The sequence below is a fragment of the Rhinatrema bivittatum genome, chromosome 10 (genome assembly GCF_901001135.1).
Source record: "Rhinatrema bivittatum chromosome 10, aRhiBiv1.1, whole genome shotgun sequence".
Classification (NCBI taxonomy): domain Eukaryota; kingdom Metazoa; phylum Chordata; class Amphibia; order Gymnophiona; family Rhinatrematidae; genus Rhinatrema; species Rhinatrema bivittatum.
This window is the reverse complement of record NC_042624.1, coordinates 67,410,846-67,429,284: the sequence shown is the minus strand read 5'-3', so window position 1 is coordinate 67,429,284 and position 18,439 is coordinate 67,410,846. Positions and strand designations below refer to the sequence as shown.

Sequence of the window (18,439 nt, the reverse complement as noted above, 5' to 3'; positions counted from 1 at the left end):
GTCATCTCCACAGTACCCAAGAATCCACTCAAACACCTCAAAACCATAACAATGGTGCAACCACACCTTGAGTATTGTGTGCAGTTCTGGTTACTGCACCTCAATAAAGACAGAGTGGAATTAGAAAAGGTACAGAGAAGGGCTACCAAAATGATAAAGGGGATGGAACGATACCCCTATAAAGAAAGGCTAAAGAGATTAGGGGGCTTCAGTTTGGAGAAGAGACAATTGAGGGGAGATATGATAGAGGTCTATAAAATAATGAGTGGAGTGGAACATGAATCAGTTGTTTACTCTTTAAAAAAGTACAAAGATGAGGAGACATTCAATCAAGTTACTAGGTGATATATTTGAGACAAATAGGAGAAAATATTTATTTACTCAACTCATAAACTGTGGAATTAGTTGCTGGAGAATGTGATAGAAGCTGTTAGTTTAGCTGGGTTTAAAAAGGTTTAGAGAAGTTCCATAAAGTGGACTTGGGGAAATCCATTGCTTATCCCTGGGATAAGCAGCATAGAATCTATCAACCTTTTGGGATCCTGCCAGATACTTGTGACCTGGATTGGCTACTGTTAGAAACAGAATACTGGGCTTGATGGACTTTTGATCTGACCCAATATGGCAAATCTTATGTTCTTAAGAACATAAGAACATGCCATGCTGGGTCAGACCAAGGGTCCATCAAGCCCAGCATCCTGTTTCCAACAGAGGCCAATCCAGGCCATAAGAACCTGGCAAATACCCAAACACTAAGAAGATATGTCATTGAAGTGGAAATTCAGGACATATGGTACCTGCTGGGCATATATTCCATAGTGCCAGCCCATAGTGCTTGGAAGGAAAGCAGATAGGAGTTGGAAGCTCCTAAAAATGTTTCTATTTTCTCTCTAGCACAGCGCTTCTCAACCGGTGTGTCGCGACACACCAGTGTGACGCCAAGCACCGGCAGGTGTGTCGCGTGCTCCCGGTCTCTCCCGCTGCTCTTCCTTCCCTGCTGCCGTTGCCGCTGGGCTATCAGCACATTCAAGCCCAGTGAGAATGGCAGCGGTGCTAGAAGAAGCTGTGGCACCTTTGGCTGGCCTTTTCTTCTTCCCGCGCCTGCCCCCCCCCCGTGACCCGGAACAGGAAGTGATACACAGTGCGGTGCGCAGGAAGGAGAAAGAGCCGTGCCGCGTGGACAAGTAGTAGCGGCGGTAGCAGCATCAGCCCCCGAGCAATCGAAGCAGCCGGTAATCGGGAAAGGAGACAGCAGCATGAGCCTTTTGCGGCCAATGGGATTCTTCTTTCTTGGCCTGCGGGGGCTGGAGGAGGAGGCTGCTGCAGCTACCATTTGTGCTCGGGGGGGGGGTGGGGGGGTGGGGGGGGGGAGAGGAAGTGAGTGAGAGAAAGAGAGAGAAGCAACCAGCCAGCCTGTGTGTAAGTGAGAGAATGTATTTGATTGAGAGCATATGTGTGATTGAGAGAAACTGGTCAGAGAGCTGATGTGTGTGTATATGTGAGAGACAATGAAAGTGACTGCTCAGGGAGGTGACTGATGTGTGTGTGTGTGTGTGAGAGAGAGAAAAAGCATGGAAGTGAGAAATCTGGGTATGTGAAAAAGCATGGTAGTAAGAAGCCTGGTGTTGTGGGGGTGTGTGTGAAAGAAAGCATGGGAGTGAGAAGCCTGATTATGTGAGAGAGAGCATGGGAGTGGGAAGCCTGTGTGTGTGTGCATGCATGAGAGAGAGACTGGTTGGTAAGGCGACGGTGTGTTTGAGAGAAAGAGACTGGTGTGTGTGAATGTGAGAGAAAGAATGTGATTCAGGGAATGAGAAGCCTGTGCACGTGGAGAGCGAGCATGGAAATGAGAGACTGGTATGTGTGTGTGTAACAGAGAGAAAAGTGATTATGGGAATGAGAAGCCTGTGCATGTGAAGAGAGTGAGCATGGGAGTGAGAAATCTGTGTGTGTGTGAGACACAGCATGGGAGGGAGAAGCCTGTATATGTAAGACAGAACATGGAAGTGGGAAGCCTGTGTGTGTGTGTGTGTGCGCGCACGCATGAGAGAGATCAGGTGACTGGTGTGTGTATGCGTGTCTGTGTGAGAGAGAGAAAGAAAGTGATTATGGGAATGAGAAGCCTGTGCATATGAAGAGTGAGCATGGGAGTGAGAAACCTAGGTGTGTGTCCAGCATGGGAGTGGGAAGCCTGTATATCTGAAAGAAAACATGGGAGAGGGAAGCCGTGTGTGTGTGTGTGCATGAGAGAGATCAGGTGACTGGTGTGTGTTTGTGTGTATGTGAGTGTGTGTGTGTGAGAGAGAGAAAGAAAGTGATTATGGGAATGAGAAGCCTGTGCATGTGAAGAGTGAGCATGGGAGTGAGAAGCCTGTATATCTGAAAGAGAACATGGGAGTGGGAAGCTTGTGTGTGTGTGTATGCATGAGAGAGATCAGGTGACTGGTGTGTGTTTGTGTATATGTGAGTGTGTGTGTGTGAGAGAGAGAAAGAAAGTGATTATGGGAATGAGAAGCCTGTGCATGTGAAGAGTGAGCATGGGAGTAAGAAACCTGAGTGTGTGTGAGATACTGCATGGGAGTGAGAAGCCTGTATATCTGAAGGAGAACATGGGAGTGGGAAGCCTGTGTGTGTGTGTATGCATGAGAGAGATCAGATGACTGGTGTGTGTGTGTGTGTGAGAGAGAGAGAAAGAAAGTGATTATGGGAATGAGAAGCCTGTGCCTATGGAGAGAACAAGCCTGGGAGCGAGAGACTGGTGAGTGGGTGTAGGACAGAGAAAGTCATTATGAGAGTGAGAAGCCCATATATGTAAGTAGAACACGGGAGTGGGAAGCCTGTGTGTGTGTGTATGGCATGAGAGAAACTGTTCAGGAAGGTGACTGGTTTGTGTGTGTGTCAAAGACTGTTTGGGAGATGATAGGTGTGTGAGAGACAGAAACTGGTCATGGGGGCATGACTGGAATGGTGTGTGTGTGTGAGAGACATGAGCCCTAAGGAAGAGGACCATGAGTATAGAGCTTAGCCTCTACTGCTGCTTCTGGTGTGTGCTACGGCCTGCATGGAAGAGGAGTAGGAGAGCTGCTGGAGGGGGTAAGTAAAGGTGGCTTTTTAAGTTTATTTTTCTTGATTGACTGCCATTTTAATTATTTAATATTATGTGATGTGTCTGCTTTTTTGAAATATTTTATTGGTGTTTGGAGAATTTTTAATAGTTTTTATGAGTTTTTAATTGTTGGATTTTAATCTGTTCATAGCTGTTTTGAAACATTTATTCTGCATATTAGTATAGTATACAATTATTTCTGTGTGTGTATCTATAGCTGCTTGCTAGTTCTGTTTTCCTAATAAGAGGTGTATTGGTTTTTAGGGCCTGATTTAATATTTGTAGTGTTGCTTTTTCATAGATAGGGTTGCTCCTGTTTGAGTGTATTCCATAATACAGGTGTAAATGTGTGCGGATTAGTTTATGTGTATTACTACAGATCCTGGGAGTATGTTAGATCAGTTCTGTGTCTGTTATTGAGATGAGATATTTTACTGTATCAGTCTTATTTGTTGTATTTTCTCAAGAGGACATGCATTGGTGGTAAACTGCTGTCTTTTCATAAGTAGGGTTATTGAGCCTGGAAGTAGAAGGAATTTGAGTTGCTGTTACTAAGATGACACCAGAACCAGAATATCTTTTTTGTAGGGTGAGTTGTATGGGGAATGTCATAATTCTGCTTTACATCCATTATTGTGGGTCAGGGGGGTTCCCGTGGATGCAAACTGTACTTTTACATCTAGCCCCGTGACGATCATGGGTCAGTGTGTCATGCATGAGAGAACAATCTGTCAGGTGTGTCCCGACAGAAAAAAGGTTGAGAACCACTGCTCTAGCAGGTTTCTATCTTTGCTTTCAATTTACACTTTTGATTTTTGCTAATCTTCCCAGTTAAGGAAACAAACTTTCACATGCTACATGTTGGGCCAGGTGTGCTAGGAAAAACAGTGGCATGTCTAAAAGTCTCTGTGGAATGCATTGGGCTTTCAGTGCAAAGGGAAAAACAACGTTTAAAAATTAAACTGAATGATCTTCTGTCCAATTTTATAATAGAGAAAAATTAGGGATGGCGACTTCACTATCACCCAGGATATTGAGCGTGGGATTTGGGCGAATCTCCAAGATCTCTTCTAATATGTATTACAGGGAGTTGCAATTTAAATTTCTAAGTAGGGCATATATTTCCCCTCAAGTGGCCTCCCAATTAACTATAACATCGTCAGCAAACTGCTCCAGATGCCATGACAAGCTGGGGACGTTGTCCCATGCTTTTTGGACTTGCCCAGGGGTACAATGCTTCTGGCGCAAAGTGGCAGATTATCTGGCGACGATATTAGATGTAGCATTCCCAGTTACCCCTTACTGGATGTTATTTGGTTGCATATCGCCCATTAGGATTCGGGACCCGGGGTCACACCTTCTATTACAAAAAGCCTGCTTAGTGGGGAAAAGGGTGATACTCTCAGTCTGGCGGTCGACAGAATCTTCGTCATATTGGACCTGGAGGAATTTATTCCATGCAATGATGACTATGGAATCTTTGGCTTCTCATGCATCGGCACGAGGCAGACGTCGCTTTCTGTCGGTGTGGCAGGCCTATCTGCAATCAATCTCCCATAGAGCACGAAGTCTTGTAGTGAATGATTAACTTTGTAGGTAGGCAATTGAATAATGGGATGGTGGTATATGTCACTCTGTGTGGATAGGAGGTGGGGGTGGGGGGTTGTTCTGTACAGTTGTGAAGTATTGTATTTTTTGGTCTGAGGAGAGATCAGATTCCACTCTCCTCAGTGTTGTACTTTGTATTGGAAACTCAATAAAAATCGTTTAAACATAATAGAGAAAAATTGATGTTTTGGAAAAAGCGAACATAAGATATACCATACTGGGTCAGATCAAGTGTCCATCAAGTCCAGTATTCTGTCTCCAACAGCGGCCAATCAAAAAACAAGTACCTGGCAAGTACTCAGACATTAAATAGATCCAATGCTACTAATGCCGGCAACAAACAATGGCTATTCCCTACTGATTAACAGCAGTTTATGGATTTCTCCTCCAGAACTTATCCAAACCTTTTTTAAATCCAGCTACACTAACTGCCTTAACCCAGGGCCGGCGGAACCACTAGGCGAGCTAGGCCTGTGCCTAGGGCGCCGAGACGTAGGGGGCGCCACGGCAGGCAGCAGAATTTTGAAAGGGCAAAAAGTACCCTTTCAAAATTCTGCCAACCCCCAACTCGCCCTGCCGCCCCTCCGGTGGTCCAGCGGAGGACCCGGGAACAATCTGCGCTCCCGGGGACTCAGCTGCCATTAAGGAAAATGGCGCCGGTGACCTTTAGCCCGTACCATGTGACAGGGATCAACCAATGGCACCGGTAGCCCCTGTCACATGGTAGGGGCTGAAGGCCACCGGCGCCATTTTGCTTAGTGGCAATCGAGGCCCCGGGAGCGTCAGATCGCTCCCGGGCCCTCCGCTAGACCACCAGGGGGGCGTCGGGAGGGTGGCACTGGAGGGGGAGGCAGGGCGAGTCGGGGGCTGGCTGCCTGCCTGCCGCGGTACCCCTAAGTCTCGGCGCCTTGTCTCCGGATGCGCCGATCTTCCTTTCTTCAGCCACGTGATCAGCTAGACCAGCTGCGCCGATCTTGTGTGTGTGTGTGTGTATATGTATGTATGTATGTGTATGTATGCGATATTTACAGAATTTTACAGAATTTTAAGCATCCCTCTTCTGGAAAATAAAATGTCATAAAGTGGGTAGAGACAAATACTAAAGTAACAAACATCAAAGTATTTAAAATATTCATCTCAGCAAAATCACAAATTTAAGATATTGATGCCAGGTGGGTATTTTTTTTGAAGCATAATTTAAGCATGAAGACTAGAATAGTTCCAATCTGAAACGGTTTTACTTTTTTTTTTTTAAGCTTTTAGAAAATGTATATTTTTAAATGACTAAGACTGAATCTTCCCATTTAAAAGGGAAGCTGACTAAAGATGTCTTTCTGTTCTATATCTCCCACATGAATAATCATACGCCTGGTAGTTTGAAGAAAGACACTTGCTTTATTGCCTGAAAGTGTAAAACAAGAGAAGCTGTACGATGTGGGTCGCTGTCCCTTGGGAGGACAGAACCTGAAGGAAGGGTGTCATTTCGCCTTCTGATAGGAATATGGTTTTCTTATTTAACGGTTGGGAGCATCACTTTCAAAGTGAAAAATCATGCAAGTCTGAAAGCAAGGTGCTTCTGTGAGAGTGTAATGTGTATGTGAGACAGGGAGAGTGCTTCTATATGTGTGTGGTGTATATGTGAGTCAGGGAGGGTGCTTGTGTGTGTCAATGTGTGTGTGCAAGAGAGATGGAGCATGTTTTTGGCTGGCTTGTGGCTGTGAGAGAGGGCATGTGTGCGATTGAGCCTGTTTGAAAGTGAGATAGAACATGTGTGTGATTGAAAGCTTGTGTGTAAGTGAAATAGAGAGAGCATGTGTGTGATTGAGAACTTGTGTGTATGTGAAATAGAGAGAGCATGTGTGTGATTGAGAACTTGTGTGTAAGTGAAATAGAGAGAGCATGTGTGTGATTGAGAGCTTGTGTGTAAGTGAAATAGAGAGAGCATGTGTGTGATTGAGAGCTTGTGTGTAAGTGAAATAGAGAGCCTGTGTGTGATTGAGAGCTTGTGTGTAAGTGAAATAGAGAGAGCTTGTGTGTGATTGAAAGCCTGTGTAAGTAAGAGAGTGCGAGATCATTGTGTGATTGAGAGAGACTGGCCAGAGAGGTGACGTGTGTATGTGTGAGGGAGACTGATCAGGGAGATGACTGGTATGTGTGTGCTTGTGTGTGTGTGAGCGAGAGAGACTGGTTGGAGAGATGATGTGTAAGAGTCAGAAACTGGTCCTGAGGGTGTGACTGGTGTGTGTGTGTGTTTGTGTGTGAGAGAGAGAGAAGAGACTGGTAAGAGGACTGTGAGGACAGCTTCAGCAGCTACTGCCGCTTCTGGTGTGGCCTGCAAGGGAAAGGAGTAGGAGAACTGCTGGAGAGGGTAAGTAAAGGTGGCTTTTTAAGTTCATTTTTCTTGATTGACTACCATTTTAATTATTGGGTAGTGTGTCATATGTCTGCTGTTTGAAATATTTTATTGGTGTTTGGTAAAGCTTTCAAAATTTGCATGAGTTTTTAATTATTGGATATTCTATTCATCAGCTGTTTTGAAATTATTTTATTTATATGGTTTTATAATTATTGTTTCATGAGGAATGGTGACATTTTTGTTTTTCCATTGTTACACTGTATAGAGTCTGGCATGATGCTTTTTACAGTTCAGTTTTTGTCTGCACATTTCTATTTATACTTTATGTGGCTTTATTCTGTATTTGGTGAGGGTCTGTCTCTGCTCCATGTGTGTGACCATGATGAGAGATTCTGCTAGCATATAGTGTCTGTATAGGGATCTAGAGCAATCGGGTTTGTTTTGTTTCCTCAGTAGGTGGTGTATTGGTATTCTAGGACCCAGTATAATATTTACCCTTGCTTATTCACAGGTAGGGTTATTGTTGTTTGGGTCCTTGGTGTTACTGTTATGTTACAATGGGATTGCAGTATAGATTTTGAGTGTCTTTTTTGCGAGGTTTTGTGTGTTCACAACGTGCCTGGCAGTGGAAGGTGTTTGTGCTGCTGTTACTGTGAGGTGACACCAGAATTTGAAAATATCTTTTAGTATGATGAGCTGTAAGGGAAACATCCAAGCTCCATTGTTTGCGGGAATTTCAGTGGATGCACAGAGTTACAGAACTGGAGGTGCAGGATTTATATTGACATTCTGTCCCTTCCTATATATTCCAGACTTCACTCTACTAGCCATATAGAATTAGTTGAATGAGGCTATCAAATAATTTTATAGTGTGAAACTGGCCAGCTTTTTAAAATTACGCAGAAGACCCTTTGGACTTTTTTATTAACACTTTTTTTTTTATAACCAATTTGAAAGCAGGATCCATGCTATAGAGGTGGGTGTGATGAAGAAATGTCATTTTGGCTCCCCCCCCCAACAATTCTTCTGTCTAGAGACGCCACTGATTTTCTGTGACCTTAAGCATTAGTACAAGAAGGATTACGGGGGGATGCTGGAGAGGCACACACATGCATTGGCCCCCGGGTGCCGGAGACCCTTGGTGCGCCACTGGGTGCAAGCCATATGGGGCTGCAAGCGGTGGCAAAGAGGAGTGGAGATTTGGCGGGCTGCGAGCAGTGCCCAACCTGCTCGTGACCCAGAAAATCACACAGTCGGCGGGTGTGATCGAGAATGAGGTAGGAGTCGGGGCCGAGACCGGAAAGTGGCGGCGTGACCCGGGGGGGCGCAAGAGAGAAGGCTCGCCTAGGGCGCCAAATCCTCTTGCACCGGCCCTGCCTTAACCACATCCTCTGGCAACAAATTCAAGAGCTTGTGCATTGAATGAAAAATAATGTTTCCCCATTTGTTTTAAATGTGCTACTTGATAATTCATGGAGTGCCCCCCTAGTCCTTGTATTATCCAAAAGAGTAAATAACCATTTTACATTTACCTGTTCAAGTCCTTTCATGATTTTGTAGACTTCTATCATATTCCCCCCCCCGCCCAAGCCTAACAGCTCTACCTCTTTAGCCTTTCCTCAGAGGGAAGCAGTTCCATGCCCTTTATCATTTCCTCTTCCATCTCTGTACTTTCTCCAGTGCAACTATATCTTTTTTGAGAAGTGGCAACCAGAATTGCAAACTATATTTGAGGTATGGTCTAACGATTGAGCAATACAGAAGCACTATGACATCCTCAGTTTTATTTGCTATTTCCTGCCTAATAATTCCTAACATTCTGTTTGTTGTTCTGACTCTGCCGCACACTGAGCCAACGATTTCAATGTAATACCAACTATGATGCCCGGATTTTGTTCCTGGGTGGTAACTCCTAAAATGGAACCTAAGCCTCTACAGTTGAAATGTAGTAAAGCTAAAGGTGACTAAGCTTAGAGGTGAAGAACCCCGACCTCCTTTTCATGCCTACTGTCCCACCCAAAAACTAACCTCAAAACAAAAGAGCACATTTAGGCACCCTCACAGCCTTCGCACCTATCGTCTGAGCCGTTGGCTGTCCTTTACTTCTGCCCTGCACGTGCCTGCAGTGTCGCGCGCGCACCAACCTCCCAGTTCTCGGAGCAGCTGTACTATAGCCGTCGTGCCGCGCGCCCGCGGCACTCAACCTGGTGTGAAGTAGAGAGCCCGCGGCGCCAGCGGCAGTAGCTACAGCGCCGTCACTGTTCGTGCGTGCGCGTTGCTTCGCTCCTCCTCGTTCGCTGGTGGAGGGTGCCGCGCTGCCCCGCCCATCCTGGAGCCGCCGCCGCCGCCACCGAATGAAGGAGAGGGGACTGGGGGTGGCGCGTAGCGAATCTGGAGAGAGCATTCGTGAAGGAGACCGACGGCTCAGCTGGCCGGGATCCGGAGGGTGTTGCGCTCGGCCGGCGCTCTGCAAAGCGGCGGCTCAGGTTGGTGTTGCGTCTCCCCACCCCCACCCAGGTGCCTTGTGAGGAAGAGGGGGCCCTCTGGCCGGGGTGCCTCGGCTGTGGGTTTCCTTGTCTTTGTCAAGACAGCGCTTGGCGCTTCACCCCGGCTTGCGCCTGTCTTCTTCCCCGCCCCCAACCCTATGAGAGGCATGGGGTCCGTTCTGTCCTGCTCTGGGGCTACTTGTGAGGGAATGGCTATTCCGCCGCCGCCGCTATTTAACTCTGTCCACTGGCGCTGAGGTAGATGTTCCTTCTGGCAGGGCCTCGGCCTGCGGGGTCTAGCCGCCCACAAGGGGTTCGAAGTTTCCCAGATCCTCGCTCATCCCTGCAGAGCCGCCATGCTCTCCTCGTTTTATTCGCCCATCCACTTTGAGGGTTGGTAGGGGCAGGGAGATCATTAGTTGGCCCTTTTGTTTTGGGGGGCATGAGCACGATGTGTAGCTGCCAATAAGAAGATAGATATATTTTGAAACTACTACTAGAAGAAATATTGGCACTGAATTGCATGAAGAAGAGAAGGAAGCTTGGCAGGTCTGTTCACGTTCGTATTAGATGATCTTTGTTTCAAAAAGTTAGTAGGGATTGTTTCAAAATAAATATACTTTTCATAAAACATTCCTTGTTGCTGAACCTTTTCCCTCTCTCTATTTTGTGACATGGATATTCTGGCCTACAGGTTTTATATAATTTAGTATTTTTAAGTCCAAAAGCTAGGGGATTTTGGGTTAGTAGAAGTTCAGGATATATTGAAACTACTAAAACAAGCTAAGGAGAGAGTTTTGAGATACAGATAACTTCCTGATGAGGGTATACAGATAGGAGTTCCCACTGTTCCTGAAATTGGAAATGGTGGGACCCTGGACAGAACACCATTTGTCTTGAAACTTACAGCTGAAGATTCCTTGTTCATGTTAGGATAATACTGGCTGGTATGGGTCTGTGGTAGGGTGAACAGGGGCAGGCCTTTATTTAAACACAAGCTGCTTGTCATAGATGTTGCTGTTCTCTTTGGGACAAATTAAGTATCTGTTACTGATAGGGGTGGGTTGTTGTATTAATTAAATACTATCATACATAGTGAGCATATAATTCCATGAAATATTTTTGTTTTGACTTTTTAGTTATGAAAATGACACTGATAGAACCAGTGAGACCAGTATAATGTATAATTTTCTAACTCTACTCTAACAATTATCATTAGGCAAGCTTAACTTGTAACATCCTCTGCTGTATCTGTATAATATTATACAGGACTCTAAATGCATTTTTTATGTGCTATTCTTAAACTTGCATGCTTTGTTTATACAAGGAGATGTGTGAACATTTCATGATGCCTGGTTTCCTTCTTTGGTACAGACATTTGCACATAGTATGTTATAACAGTCTTGTTCATTATGTGATATTTTTGTGTGTATTGGAATAAATGGTGTATGAATGTTTGTGATTGAAAGTTTTGAGGGGCCTTCATAGTGTGATTCTTTTATGTTGTGATTTATCTATTGTTATGGAAATTTAGATAGCCAAAAATATTTTCTTGTGAAGAATATTATGTATATTTTTTAAACTTTGCTAGTATGAATTTTGTCTAGTATTTAAAATAAAATAATTTAAAATTTCCTTGAAATATATTTTGTACCATACATTTGTTGTGCTTTTGGAAATATTTATATAAATCTATATAGTACAAAAATTAATTGGCATTAATGACACATTTGAGGTCAGGGGACACCAAATATGTCACACACTAAACTATAGATAATTGATCCCCTCAGCTTGCAATATACTTTATAACCCTAACTTTCAATTATTTAAAATATCATTGAATGGACTAAATACAAATCACTTTGGGGCTGATGCAAAAAAGTTGCACTGTATGTTTAGCGCCCGCTTTCATAACGTGCCCCCAGGCACCTCTCCTGGGGGCGTGATGCAATATTTAAATTAGGGCTCGCGCTGTCTGAGGCGCTAGGGGCGATTGCGCACCCCTAGCGCCTCGACAGCATGAGCTGGAGAGAGGTCCTCTGGTGGCTGTCCACCGGTTAAGAAAACGGAAGCTGAGTTTATCAGCGTCCTGTTTTCCTAACCAGCGCACATGCAGGGGTTAGGAAAATTGACTGCTAAATTCAGTGTCCATTCTCCAAACCTGACTAGGGGCACCAGAAGGAGTGTATAAATCAAAATTAAATTGTCGGGCGCTTAATATTAATTTATTCACTTCTTCACTTGTTGCCCATTGGACCCTTTACTGTCACATGTCAGTCACTTTTCAGAAGGCTGTCCTGAAAAGGGGATTGGTTCTTTCACTGACAAATGTCAGTGAAAAGGATCAATGGGCAACAAGTGAAGGAGTGAATAAACTAATATTAAGTGCCCGACACTTTAATATTGATTTATACACTCCTTCTGGTGCCCATAGTCAGGTTTGGAGAATGGACGCTGAATTTAGCAGTCAATTTTCCTAACCCCTGCATGTGCGCTGGTTAGGAAAACAGGACGCTGACAAACTCAGCTTCCGTTTTCTTAACTGGTGGACAGCCACCAACCGAGGACCTCTTTCCAGCTCGCGCTGTCGAGGCGCTAGGGGCGTGCAATCGCCCCTAGCGCCTCCGACAGCGCGAGCCCTAATTTAAATATTGCATCACACTCCCAGGAGAGGTGCCCTGCCAGCACTTTTTTTTAAAAACTTTTTTAAAATTATTTTTTTTAAAGAGTTGTTCCTCCTACTTAATATCCGAACGATATTAAGTAGGAGGCAGTACAGAAAAGCAGTTTTTTCTGCTTTTCTCTACTAGTTTAGTAGCGCTCAGCAATTAACACCTGCTTTGGCCAGGCGTTAATTTCTGATCGCTGAATTTTTGCATAGGGAGTGAATAGCTAATAGCCTCATTCACGTGCATTTGCATGTTGTGCGTGCTATTAGTTTCACTTCGCGTTGGACGTATGTTGTAGAGACGCATAAGGGGATTAGTTAGTGCCTATACAACCCGCATCTAACTGTGGGTTATACAGTGTGCACTGTATTGCATCGGCCCCTTTATTATCTATGACCACTCTTTACTGAATAGTAATTATTTTTTTTGTAACTTTTTTTTTATTTAACCAAAATGAAAACGCATTTACATCCATTACATATATACAGCCATAGTACATACATTCTTACCTTACTCCTCTTCACTTTAAATCACATATTGTACTAAATAAAACATAATACACCATTCACTAACTCATTCACATGCAAATGCATGCAAAAAAATAAACTATACAAATATGCAACACTTGTTTTTAGAACTCTCGTCACTTATTTTAAGCTGGTAAAGTGCCATTCATCTAAATGTCCTGTAACAATGGAATGTTCATGACTTTTATATTGGCATGTTGCTGTGAGATGAGATAAAATGTCCACTGATGGAAAATGTCAAAAAAATCCAAACACTTGGTCATCAAAGAGACCAGACAAATGCCTTTGTTTCACCCAATGAAAGGCTTCTTTGGGGGATGTTTTATCACACACTGTATATCCCATTTGGAAACAAGAATCTTCAAAAGTTGATTACAATAAAAATGTCTTTCATGAACATCCATAATGTTTATGCTTGCAAAAGATACCAATGGGATATCTCCTCTTCAGTGTTCCATAATATCCGTGCCTCTTCAAATTATTGTTCGGTTATTATATCTCACATTGCTACTTCTAGCATACTTCTGTGATATGCGCTTTGAATGCTGAATGACGTAAGTTACTGGTGCACAATTATATACACAGTTTGAATAATCTTGCTTCATTGCTTTGAAATTTATATTTCTTTTCATGATAAATGTAGTTTACCATCATTCAGGTTACACCAGGGGTGGCCAGTCTGTGGATTGGGAGCCTCATGTGGCTCTTTAATGTGCAAAATGTGGATCTTGCTCCCCTGGCCACTTGTCAACTGAGCAGCACTGCAGAGGACAGAGGGGAATGTCCGGATCAGGAAGTACACATAATAGAACTGAACAGAGCTTTTCTTACCTATTCCCCACTGCCGAATTTGCAGTCGTCAACAGTGGAGGACAGGAGTGGGTGAGGTTGGAGTTGACAGCCGAGGAAAGAAGAGCTAGTCACCTTACTGCTCCAGATTACCTCCCCATCCTGTCCAACCTTCCACTCCACCTGCTGCTTGGAGTAGAGTGCTCTTTTCTTGTCTGCTGTTTAGAGGGGAAAGGCTGGAGTGTAGACAGCCCAAGACCCAGTTACTCACTGAGCTCCTATGACTTGGGATTCAGCTGACAGCAGAGTGGAGGAGGCAGACACCCAAAGCTCCAGTCAAATCAGAATAATTTGTGGCAAGGGAAAGGTGGTGAATGCTGAGAAGGGTAAGGGGATGAATGTAATTGATTAATACTTGGGGGGAGCAGTGCATGAAATTAATGCTTAAAGGAAAAGCGGTGCAAGGGGGTGAAAATGTCTTAAGGCAGTGACGTGAAAAGAAGTGAATGTTGCAAGAGAAGGGGGGGGAGAGAAACACCATGTCCCTGAAGTCAGCAATGAAATTAAGACTCTGGCATCTTTATTCCTCCTCAAAGTCCATGCTGCTACATGTTCAGCAGTTGAGGGGACCACGGCTTGCGGGGGGAATAGAGGGAGAAAGAGGGCCAGGATATGGTGGGGGGAATGGAGGTGGCATAAGAGAGCCAAGGATGGGTATAGAAAGGATTCAAAAGAAATGGGAAAAGCAGTAGATGAGAGAGCCAGAGGGGGAAGTATGTGCAAGAAGTCAGCAGCTGTGATTAGGGGAAAGGGAGGGTGAAAAAACAAATGGCATCAGGGTGGAGCAGAGGTGGTGATGAGGGTGAGTGAGAACTAAAGGGGTAAAACAGTAGTGAGGATGAGGCTAGGTGACAATCAAAGGTAGTTGAAGGTGGCAGGGAGGGGGTGAAGGGAGAAGGAGACAACAGAGCAAGAAGAGTTGATAGGACGGGAAGGAAAGGAAACTAGATGTGTGATGAGGTGGAGGGGTGACGGAGCTAGGAATGGTGATTGGAGGGGGGAGGATTTCAGAGAGACACATGGGGGTGGATGCTTCTAGGGAGAGTGACTTGAAAAGGGGGTGAATTTTCGGGGGGAGAATGTGGGTGTGTGAAATCCAGAAGGGGTTAATAGTGGATGCGAGAGAATCAGAGAGTGCACTGGAGGTAAGGTGTCAGAGGGAGAGAGAGAGTAAGAGGGAATGGGGGCAGGGGAAATACTGGAGGTAGATGAGGGTGAGGAGGGGGGACAGCACAAGGAGTGGGAAGGAGGTATTAATGTTGGAGCCACTGAGCCCCTGTCATTGTTCTTGTGGTCTTTGAGGTATGTTATACTGGGGCTGATTGAGCAATACTGATGTGAATAAGAGACATTTGGGCAGAGCATAGGGGGAGAGAAAGAAGATGATGCTAGTCAGAGACAGGTGGGGACATGGTGGAAGGATTGCAAGAGAGCTTGGTAGGACTGAGACATTGAGGGAGTTGTGAGAACAAGATGACATTGAAAGATTTGGGGGGACAGGGTGGAGAGTGAAAAACCTGTGGGAAGAATGAGAGAGACTAATGAATAGAATGAAATTGAGACAGAGAAGACTGATGGGGATAGGGGGATTGAGAGAAACGTTTGGGAACAGAACAGAACTGACTGAGAGAGACTGGGGATGGGTTGAGTAGACAGAGAGGGAGAGAGACTGTTTGTTTGAAAGGGGGCCTCCCCCCACACCCTTCATCTTTTGAAAACATGAGGCTCTTTGGTATTGTGCATCCCGATTGCTTGGCTCTTGATTTGTGAAAATTTGGCCACCCCTGATTTACACATTCAAGTTTTTTAGTACATACCATATTCTTGGGGGAATTATACGTTGTGCAGTTGCACAGAATTTGAGCAGAATTTCCATCCGACACAGAATTCTGCATTTACTCCACAGAATTAGGCAGAGGAACCAAGAAACAGCAGCAACACCAGTGGAGGCTTGCATGGTTCTGAACAGGGGAAAGCATAGCATCAATGTCAGCTGAAAGCCAAAAAGGAGTGGCAGCAGGCCAGAAAAGAGTTGGGATAATCGGCATTGCCCACACAGGTCAGAAGAGATGAGCATGCAGCGTTGGACTTGGCCTGCATGGCCTGAACAAAAGAAGGAGCAGTGGGGTGCCTGAATGATAGGGGTAGACAGTGAGCTTGGGGGAAGATAGGAGAGAGGAGGGGGTGGCTGACTAAGAAAGCTAGGGATTCGTGCTGGGATGGGGGGGAGGGAACTGGGGAAAGGGGGAAGCTTTCTTGGTCTGCAACCTTCAGGAGTCAAGCTTGGGAGGGACAGCAGAAAGTTGGGAGTCTTCCTAAGTGGTGGGGTGGGGGGGGGGGTGTAGGGGAAAGAGAAAGCTAGGAGATCTTGTTGGGGTGAGGAGAAATTATTGCAGGAGGGGAGCAGAGAGAGCTGGGGAGAAGTTCAAGTTTTGTGGAGGGCAGAGATATAAAGGTGGTGGGGGAGAAGGATGTGAGGGGGTCATCGCTAGGGGGAGAGAGGTAGCAAATGAACAGGGCAGAGTTATGAAGCAAGGGGAAAGAAGTTAAAGCTATAAGGGGTAGGGGGCAAGAGCAGTGTGGAGGGGCTAGGTCTTAATGATGGGCAAACTTTGAGCCAAAAAATTAAAATATCTGCATCTTTGAGTAATACTTTATAATGCAATACAAAAGATATTACTCAAAGACCGTGATCATATTGTGTTATTTGAACAAATAGTTTGCAGGATTTATACTGTTTTGCATAGAATTCCCCCAGGAGTAGTACCTCCATTAACTGTAAACTCTTCTCAACCTCCCAAATTTCCCCATGTAACAAAATAATTGATTTCATCCTTGACCCTGTATCACTGTGTCTTTGACAATCATTTGTAAGGAAATTATCTGTAAAAGAAATGTTTTAAGTGGTTTCTTTGTAATCGAGTTTCCTCTAGTAACTTTAAAAACTTGAATAAATATAGGCATAAGTAGTTTCTAAATTGATGGGTGGGGACCAGCTTTCTCCCTGTGTCAGTCACCAACCAGAATACCACTTGTAAAATCAGATGCTCTAAAATTAAAATATGGGTAGGTATTTAAAAAAAACCAAGTTTGACTTTTGTTTACTTTCTACATATTAATGAACGAGGCCATTTTTAGTAATTTAAACTCAACTTTTGTTTGATTTAAGTAAAATAGTCATCCTTTCTAGAAAGTCATTGCTTTGAGTGTGATATATTCAGTAAAAACCCTCTTGACTAAAATTGAACCCTCCTCTCCCTCAATATATTCCAGATAAGTAAGATTCTTTAAGAGTAATTTTTTAGCCAGTCAGCTGTCTATAGATGTTTGTGAGCCATTCCTGGTATGTTAAGAAAATATTAAAAAAAAAAAATAAAATAAATTTCTTGACACAGCAGTTTTACTTCTGCTTCTATGGGCTTCCAGCTCATTCAAAACCAGGACTGTGATCTGGCGCAATGAACTTTTATTCAGAATTACTGGGAGATTTTTTTCCCCCGTATTTTATATTCCCTTTCAATTTACTGTAGTGCAGTCATTGCAGTGACAGTACTTGGCCCAGACCTGTGCACAAGGGCAACTTCCAGAATCCTGTTATCGTGCATCCTAAATCTTGCTACTACGTAGGTGTTGCCATTACTCTCTCCTCCCTCTCCCTCGGGGCTAGCAAACCCTGCCTGTACAGCAACCCCAGCTGATTCAGGTAGCAGCCTGCGGGAACTGAACCCGCACCCTGAATGGCAAGGGGCAGCACTGCTGAACCACCAAGTTGGCAGGCCTTTCAAAATTTTATGCAGTGGAAAAGATGATATGAAAATGTTTTATAACAAAAACCTATGATATAACCTTACGCCAGACGAGTATATTCCATGGATTGGACATACAACATATAGAAAATGCTTAAACACACATTTTTGCTCACTAATTTAGAAAATTATTTATTATGCTTTCTTCATTTGTTACTAGAATTCAAAAAGGAATGGGAAATGCACAGAGGATCCTTACAGGTTGTGAGGGCAAATCTGGAAATTACTACAGCTGTGGTATTGCACTGAGTTGGGGAAATGTGCAGCCTAGATATAAGCTATAATTTTTAGTCGCTCTCAGTATGCAGACTGAAGTATGCCTTATGTGGTTGACAGGGCCGGTGCTAGCCTTTTTACTGCAGTGTGCAAAAAATTACTCTCTCTATCCCGGGCCCATCAAATAAAGCCCAATTCTGTCCTGCAATCTATATTTTTAAAAATTGACATGCCCCACACCAGAATCCATGGAGAGGGAAGGGTATTAGGTACCCTAGGCAAATCTTACAGCCTTGCATACACCCCCCCCCCCCAAATTGGGCTGGATTTTAATACCTACGAATGGGCGTACATTTGTGCGCGCAACCCGGTGCACACTCATGTATGCCTGATTTTATAACATGGGTGTGCAGCTGCGCGCATGTTATAAAATCCAGGGTCGGCGCGTGCAAGGGAGTGCACAATAGTGCACCTTGTGCGCGCCGAGCCCTTGGAGAGCCCTGCTGGCTTTCCCCGTTCCCTCCTGACCCCCCCCCCCCCCCCAACCTTTATTTTATAAGTTGCGCCTGCCTCCTGGGCACAACAGCAAATGGCCGCTATGCCTGGAGCGCCGGGACTTGTGCGCCGCGGGGCCTTTTGAAAACAGGTCCGGTGCGCGTAACCCCCCCTACGTGCATAAATCCTTGAAAATCTGCCCCATTATGCATTTATAACAAATTTTTATATGAAAAAAGAACATTCAAAAGTACGGTCTTTTGAGGCAAAAATAACACATGCATATTATATTTACATGCACTCCTGTGGTGCCAACCAGAA

The 18,439-nt window shown here is 44.5% G+C and overlaps 1 protein-coding gene and 1 long non-coding RNA gene across 5 annotated transcripts in view; one reads left to right on the top strand and one right to left on the bottom strand.

Annotated features, from left to right (window-relative positions):
• Positions 1-9,176, bottom strand: part of LOC115100238 — a 51,206-nt gene extending 42,030 nt beyond the window's left edge. Inside the window, exon 1 of the long non-coding RNA XR_003859003.1 lies at positions 9,099-9,176. This is a non-coding gene — a long non-coding RNA (uncharacterized LOC115100238). The remainder of the gene's footprint in view (positions 1-9,098) is intronic.
• Positions 9,177-9,235: 59 nt separating this feature from the next.
• RALGPS2 (Ral GEF with PH domain and SH3 binding motif 2) overlaps positions 9,236-18,439 on the top strand; it is a 785,699-nt gene continuing 776,495 nt past the window's right edge. For 2 of the 4 annotated variants that reach the window (XM_029618596.1, XM_029618593.1), the window contains exon 1: positions 9,236-9,556. The gene's annotated coding sequence lies outside the window, so the exon portion shown is untranslated. The remainder of the gene's footprint in view (positions 9,557-18,439) is intronic. The other 2 variants (XM_029618595.1, XM_029618592.1) reach the window with 2 other exon arrangements.